This window comes from Poromitra crassiceps (genome assembly GCF_964638095.1).
Source record: "Poromitra crassiceps genome assembly, chromosome: 17".
Lineage (NCBI taxonomy): Eukaryota > Metazoa > Chordata > Actinopteri > Beryciformes > Melamphaidae > Poromitra > Poromitra crassiceps.
Genome location: NC_139635.1, coordinates 2,968,913 through 2,976,374, shown reverse-complemented (window position 1 = coordinate 2,976,374; position 7,462 = coordinate 2,968,913).

The following is a 7,462-nucleotide window of genomic DNA, read 5'->3' as shown; positions in this document are numbered from 1 at the left end:
ATTTGACTCTCTCCCTCTGCTGGCCGCTAGCGAGCGGTGTTTCAAGGCTGGGTCTGGTCCAGGTCTGCCCCACTGCTAAGTCCGTCCTCTGGAGCCAGCCAATTGGTTGGCTCAGCTCTATCTTTTTCCTGATGGGCCACCTGCACTGCCCGTCTCTCTTGCCACAGGTGTGTCCCACTCAGCACAGATTGGTGCCAATTGACACCAAATGAGTAACAGGTGTGTAGCCATAGTCAAGCTTGAGACAATCAACAAAAGCCAAATCTAGAAAATAAGCGGGCATAAATTTAAAAGTAAACGCAACAAAACAACCCAAAAAGAATTAAACACTGCAAACAAATACTTACACATGCTTGTAAGTAAAGGCACTGCAAAGGAAATAATAAGGAAATACAAAACATTGTCTCACTGCCCGGCTCACACAGAGACACAAACTAGTCCCTTAATTAATATCTGACACAACGCAGGCAGGGGGAAGTCCAGACCATGGACAGACAGACAGACCTCGCTCAACAGGCAGGGAATGATTGACAGGTGGTCCAGCAGGCTAAAGGTGGATACTTTATGGAAATAGGTGTGGCTTATTATGTTGTAGTATGCTTAATTGAACAGTCTCTCCTAACGATTGGCAATTAGCCCTTTATGTGTCATTGGCAACAATGAAGGCAACATTAAACTGACAGATTTTTGAATGGAGTTTGGCATAGCATTCACTCCATGCAAGTGACAATGTTCCCCATGCATAACCGCTGGCATCCTTTCTTCAGCTTTGGATGGCAGTAGTAGCCTATAAGAGCCTAGTCATGAAATTACTGATTTGGTAGTTTTGCCATTTCCAAAGTGGCGTGAGTCAAACTCCAAAACGCTGTTTCAAATGACAAAGGACCTCACCCCATACACACATACACACACACACACACACACACACACACACACACCCACACACACACACACATTCACAACAAGCCGACGTCAGACGCGTAACCATCAACAAACCAATCAATGTCCAGTATAGGGAGACACAGCCCACACAGTGGTGTCATGTAAAGTCCTTTGGTCTGCTGGCATAATTGCAGTGTGAAAGCAAAGCTAACTGGCCTAAATGGATACAATGTAACAAAAACATGAATTTGGTTCAGACTTTTAGGTGTGAAAAGGCCCTAAAAGTCCAACACATACTTCACACACAGCCCGGTAGCAGAAAGCAGCAGGGTGAACGGGCACTGCATTAAGCTTAGGACATACTCCAGGAAGGCAGAGTGAGGAGGAGCTCCGCAAACCGGGAGCGCACTCCTCGCTCGGGCCCAGGTGTTTATAGTGCTGCTCAGAGCACCGCTGTTTACATAGTACAGTGAACAGCCCATGATAAAGTCAATGAAATGCAATTATGTTCAGTAGACTGCGGTTTCACTCTCAAACGATTGTATCGGCACATGAATATAATCGCCAATCTTGTTTGTATTGAATGTAAATAGGCCTAGATCTGTCTCGACACAGCACATTACTTGAAGTGACTAAAAACCAACAGTTAGAAATCAAAGTTTACCAGATGGGTCAAGAAATGTGGTCAAAACATGGCTCAGTCTTCATTTCATGTCTCTTCCTGTCTCCCTGCAAAGCGGAGCGGCTAGAAAAGTCTGGCGACGCGTGCTTACGGCTGCGCCCCCACCGCGATGACGTATTGGCCGCACGACCCTCGCGGTTGGAAGCGCACGTGGAGTATGTCCCGCCCTTTAGTGTCTCTACTAATTCCATGAATCGCTGTCTGTCCTTCACATACCAAGATGAGCGCTCATCTGAAGTTCAGTGTGGGACATTTTGGACATGTGACATGTTTAATATGAATCAACTTGGACTAAACATGGAGGCAGCAGGCTGCTGGGCTCTGTGTGGGTGCAGCTACAGGCACCATCACACAGAGGCAGGGCTGTCTGGGTGCAGCTACAGGCACTGTCACACTGAGGCAGGGCTGTCTGGGTGCAGCTACAGGCACCGTCACACTGAGGCAGGGCTGTCTGGGTGCAGCTACAGGCACTATCACACTGAGGCAGGGCTGTCTGGGTGCAGCTACAGGCACCGTCACACTGAGGCAGGGCTGTCTGGGTGCAGCTACAGGCACCGTCACACAGAGGCAGGGCTGTCTGGGTGCAGCTACAGGCACCGTCACACTGAGGCAGGGCTGTCTGGGTGCAGCTACAGGCACCATCACACTGAGGCAGGGCTGTCTGGGTGCAGCTACAGGCACCATCACACTGAGGCAGGGCTGTCTGGATGCAGCTACAGCCACCATCACACTGAGGCAGGGCTGTCTGGATGCAGCTACAGGCACCGTCACACTGAGGCAGGGCTGTCTGGGTGCAGCTACAGGCACCATCACACCAAGGCAGGGCTGGTTGAGTGGGACCAGGGTGTGCGTCACTTAGTGAAGGACAATAGATGAAACAGTTTATGGTTCACAGTTCATAGAAAACTTGTGGAAACTTTGGATTTATTTGACTCTGTAACAGAAGTGATTTAAAATGTAACAAGGTCCATTAACCCATTAAGACCTGTGTTGTTAATGTCTCAGCTGAACAGTGTCAACAGCACCCTGAACGGACAACTGGCAGCAATCAACCACACACTAGGTAAGAGTGTGTGTGTGTGTGTGTGTACACGTGTGTGTGTGTGTGTGTGTGTGTGTGTGTGTGTGTGTGTGTGTGTGTGTGTGTGTGTGTGTATACACACGTGTGTGTGTGTGTGCACGTGTGTGTGTGTACACGTGGCTGGTGACACAACTCATAATTAGAGTGAATGATTTCCTTTCAAAAAGGCTTTAATTTTATCTCAAATTCACCAGGATTTCAAATACACATCATTCTGTCCACACTAGGGATGCAGCGGTTTCCGGTTTGAAGGTAAACCACGGTTTGAAAAAGTCACAGTATCAGAACCACTAAGATTTGCCGTCATACCTTCCCCACGGTATCAGCTGTTTCCCCAAAACAAAGTGCCCAGGTCGCTTGCAGAGTGCAGCTTACGTGGCCCCTCTCCCTGGCTGCATGCCTACCTAGACGCACAGTATAGTGAGGAGCTGTCCCTGATGGCCCCTCCCCCTGGCTGCATGCCTACCTAGAAGCACAGTATAGTGAGGAGCTGTCCCTGACGGCCGCTCCCCCTGGCTGCATGCCTACCTAGACGCACAGTATAGTGAGGAGCTGTCCCTGATGGCCCCTCCCCCTGGCTGCATGCCTACCTAGAAGCACAGTATAGTGAGGAGCTGTCCCTGACAGCTCCTCCCCCTGGCTGCATGCCTACCTAGACGCACAGTATAGTGAGGAGCTGTCCCTGATGGCCCCTCCCCCTGGCTGCATGCCTACCTAGACGCACAGTATAGTGAGGAGCTTTTCCTGATGGCCCCTCCCCCTGGCTGCATACCTACCTAGAAGCACAGTATAGTGAGGAGCTGTCCCTGATTGCCCCTCCCCCTGGCTGCATACCTACCTAGAAGCACAGTATAGTGAGGAGCTGTCCCTGACGGCCCCTCCCCCTGGCTGCATGCCTACCTAGACGCACAGTATAGTGGGGAGCTGTCCCTGATGGCCCCTCCCCCTGGCTACATGCCTACCTAGACGCACAGTATAGTGAGGAGCTGTCCCTGACGGCCCCTCCCCCTGGCTGCATGCCTACCTAGACGCACAGTATAGTGAGGAGCTGTCCCTGATGGCCTCTCCCCTGGCTACATGCCTACCTAGACGCACAGTATAGTGAGGAGCTGTCCCTGATGGCCCCTCCCCCTGGCTGCATGCCTACCTAGACGCACAGTATAGTGAGGAGCTGTCCCTGATGGCCCCTCCCCCTGGCTACATGCCTACCTAGACACACAGTATAGTGAGGAGCTGTCCCTGATGGCCCCTCCCCCTGGCTGCATGCCTACCTAGAAGCACAGTATAGTGAGGAGCTGTCCCTGACGGCCCCTCCCCCTGGCTGCATGCCTACCTAGAAGCACAGTATAGTGAGGAGCTGTCCCTGACGGCCCCTCCCCCTTGCTGCATGCCTACCTAGAAGCACAGTATTCACCTTATTCTTTGCCCACACATGGACGCTTCCGCATTACGTCATTTCTTAATAGTATTTCCGTTTTGACTTGCCAAAAACCCCGCAGGCAAAATGGTCGCGCACACTCCCCTCCTAAAGTGGCAAAATTACTCCCCCATAAACTAACATATCTTGGCCAATACGTATGTAACATACAAAATAAAACAACCCGTAATATCTTAATTTTATGTAGAATGCAGAGGACATGTAACTGTTTAGTTAAACTTGCATTCCAGGAATATTGTGCTCTAAAGATGACGTTAGTGGAGTCGAGGCTGTTGCGTCCTGAAACCCACATGGTTGCGTGCGATTCGAGGCGTAACCTATGTGCGTTTTAGCGTAACCTATGTGTGGTTTGGCATAACCTATGTACGATTCGAAATAACGCATCCGAGATAGAAACGTTATGAATATAGCCATGTTATAAACAACAAACTAACGCTGGTGATCCGTATGGAAACAGTGTTACTCGAAATGGTTAAAAGCTATATCAATTTGGTCATTCAGTGGCATTTTACTGTCATATAACATAACTAACTAGCGGCTAATATTAGCCACAGAAGGCAACTAGCGCTGAACCGGAAGAACAAATACGTTTGCGTTGAACGCGGAGGAGAGAAAAAGTGGGTGTGGTGAATAAGGTGAATAGTGAGGAGCTGTCCCTGATGGCCCCTCCCCCTGGCTGCATACCTACCTAGACGCACAGTATAGTGAGGAGCTGTCCCTGACGGCCCCTCCCCCTGGCTGCATGCCTACCTAGAAGCACAGTATAGTGATGAGCTGTCCCTGATGGCCCCTCCCCCTGGCTGCATGCCTACCTAGAAGCACAGTATAGTGAGGAACTGTCCCTGATGGCCCCTCCCCCTGGCTGCATGCCTACCTAGAAGCACAGTATAGTGAGGAGCTGTCCCTGACGGCCCCTCCCCCTGGCTGCATGCCTACCTAGAAGCACAGTATAGTGAGGAGCTGTCCCTGACGGCCCCTCCCCCTGGCTGCATGCCTACCTAGACGCACAGTATAGTGAGGAGCTGTCCCTGATTGCCCCTCCCCCTGGCTGCATACCTACCTAGAAGCACAGTATAGTGAGGAGCTGTCCCTGACGGCCCCTCCCCCTGGCTGCATGCCTACCTAGACGCACAGTATAGTGGGGAGCTGTCCCTGATGGCCCCTCCCCCTGGCTACATGCCTACCTAGACGCACAGTATAGTGAGGAGCTGTCCCTGACGGCCCCTCCCCCTGGCTGCATGCCTACCTAGACGCACAGTATAGTGAGGAGCTGTCCCTGATGGCCTCTCCCCTGGCTACATGCCTACCTAGACGCACAGTATAGTGAGGAGCTGTCCCTGATGGCCCCTCCCCCTGGCTGCATGCCTACCTAGAAGCACAGTATAGTGAGGAGCTGTCCCTGACGGCCCCTCCCCCTGGCTGCATGCCTACCTAGACGCACAGTATAGTGAGGAGCTGTCCCTGATTGCCCCTCCCCCTGGCTGCATACCTACCTAGAAGCACAGTATAGTGAGGAGCTGTCCCTGACGGCCCCTCCCCCTGGCTGCATGCCTACCTAGACGCACAGTATAGTGGGGAGCTGTCCCTGATGGCCCCTCCCCCTGGCTACATGCCTACCTAGACGCACAGTATAGTGAGGAGCTGTCCCTGACGGCCCCTCCCCCTGGCTGCATGCCTACCTAGACGCACAGTATAGTGAGGAGCTGTCCCTGATGGCCTCTCCCCTGGCTACATGCCTACCTAGACGCACAGTATAGTGAGGAGCTGTCCCTGATGGCCCCTCCCCCTGGCTGCATGCCTACCTAGACGCACAGTATAGTGAGGAGCTGTCCCTGATGGCCCCTCCCCCTTGCTACATGCCTACCTAGACACACAGTATAGTGAGGAGCTGTCCCTGATGGCCCCTCCCCCTGGCTGCATGCCTACCTAGAAGCACAGTATAGTGAGGAGCTGTCCCTGACGGCCCCTCCCCCTGGCTGCATGCCTACCTAGAAGCACAGTATAGTGAGGAGCTGTCCCTGACGGCCCCTCCCCCTTGCTGCATGCCTACCTAGAAGCACAGTATTCACCTTATTCTTTGCCCACACATGGACGCTTCCGCATTACGTCATTTCTTAATAGTATTTCCGTTTTGACTTGCCAAAAACCCCGCAGGCAAAATGGTCGCGCACACTCCCCTCCTAAAGTGGCAAAATTACTCCCCCATAAACTAACATATCTTGGCCAATACGTATGTAACATACAAAATAAAACAACCCGTAATATCTTAATTTTATGTAGAATGCAGAGGACATGTAACTGTTTAGTTAAACTTGCATTCCAGGAATATTGTGCTCTAAAGATGACGTTAGTGGAGTCGAGGCTGTTGCGTCCTGAAACCCACATGGTTGCGTGCGATTCGAGGCGTAACCTATGTGCGTTTTAGCGTAACCTATGTGTGGTTTGGCATAACCTATGTACGATTCGAAATAACGCATCCGAGATAGAAACGTTATGAATATAGCCATGTTATAAACAACAAACTAACGCTGGTGATCCGTATGGAAACAGTGTTACTCGAAATGGTTAAAAGCTATATCAATTTGGTCATTCAGTGGCATTTTACTGTCATATAACATAACTAACTAGCGGCTAATATTAGCCACAGAAGGCAACTAGCGCTGAACCGGAAGAACAAATACGTTTGCGTTGAACGCGGAGGAGAGAAAAAGTGGGTGTGGTGAATAAGGTGAATAGTGAGGAGCTGTCCCTGATGGCCCCTCCCCCTGGCTGCATACCTACCTAGACGCACAGTATAGTGAGGAGCTGTCCCTGACGGCCCCTCCCCCTGGCTGCATGCCTACCTAGAAGCACAGTATAGTGATGAGCTGTCCCTGATGGCCCCTCCCCCTGGCTGCATGCCTACCTAGAAGCACAGTATAGTGAGGAACTGTCCCTGATGGCCCCTCCCCCTGGCTGCATGCCTACCTAGAAGCACAGTATAGTGAGGAGCTGTCCCTGACGGCCCCTCCCCCTGGCTGCATGCCTACCTAGAAGCACAGTATAGTGAGGAGCTGTCCCTGACGGCCCCTCCCCCTGGCTGCATGCCTACCTAGAAGCACAGTATAGTGAGGAGCTGTCCCTGATGGCCCCTCCCCCTGGCTGCATGCCTACCTAGATGCACAGTATAGTGAGGAGCTATCCCTGATGGCCCCTCCCCCTGGCTGCATACCTACCTAGACACACAGTATAGTGAGGAGCTGTCCCTGATGGCCCCTCCCCCTGGCTGCATACCTACCTAGACACACAGTATAGTGAGGAGCTGTCCAGGATGGCCCCTCCCCCTGGCTGCATACCTACCTAGAAGCACAGTATAGTGAGGAGCTGTCCCTGACTGTGT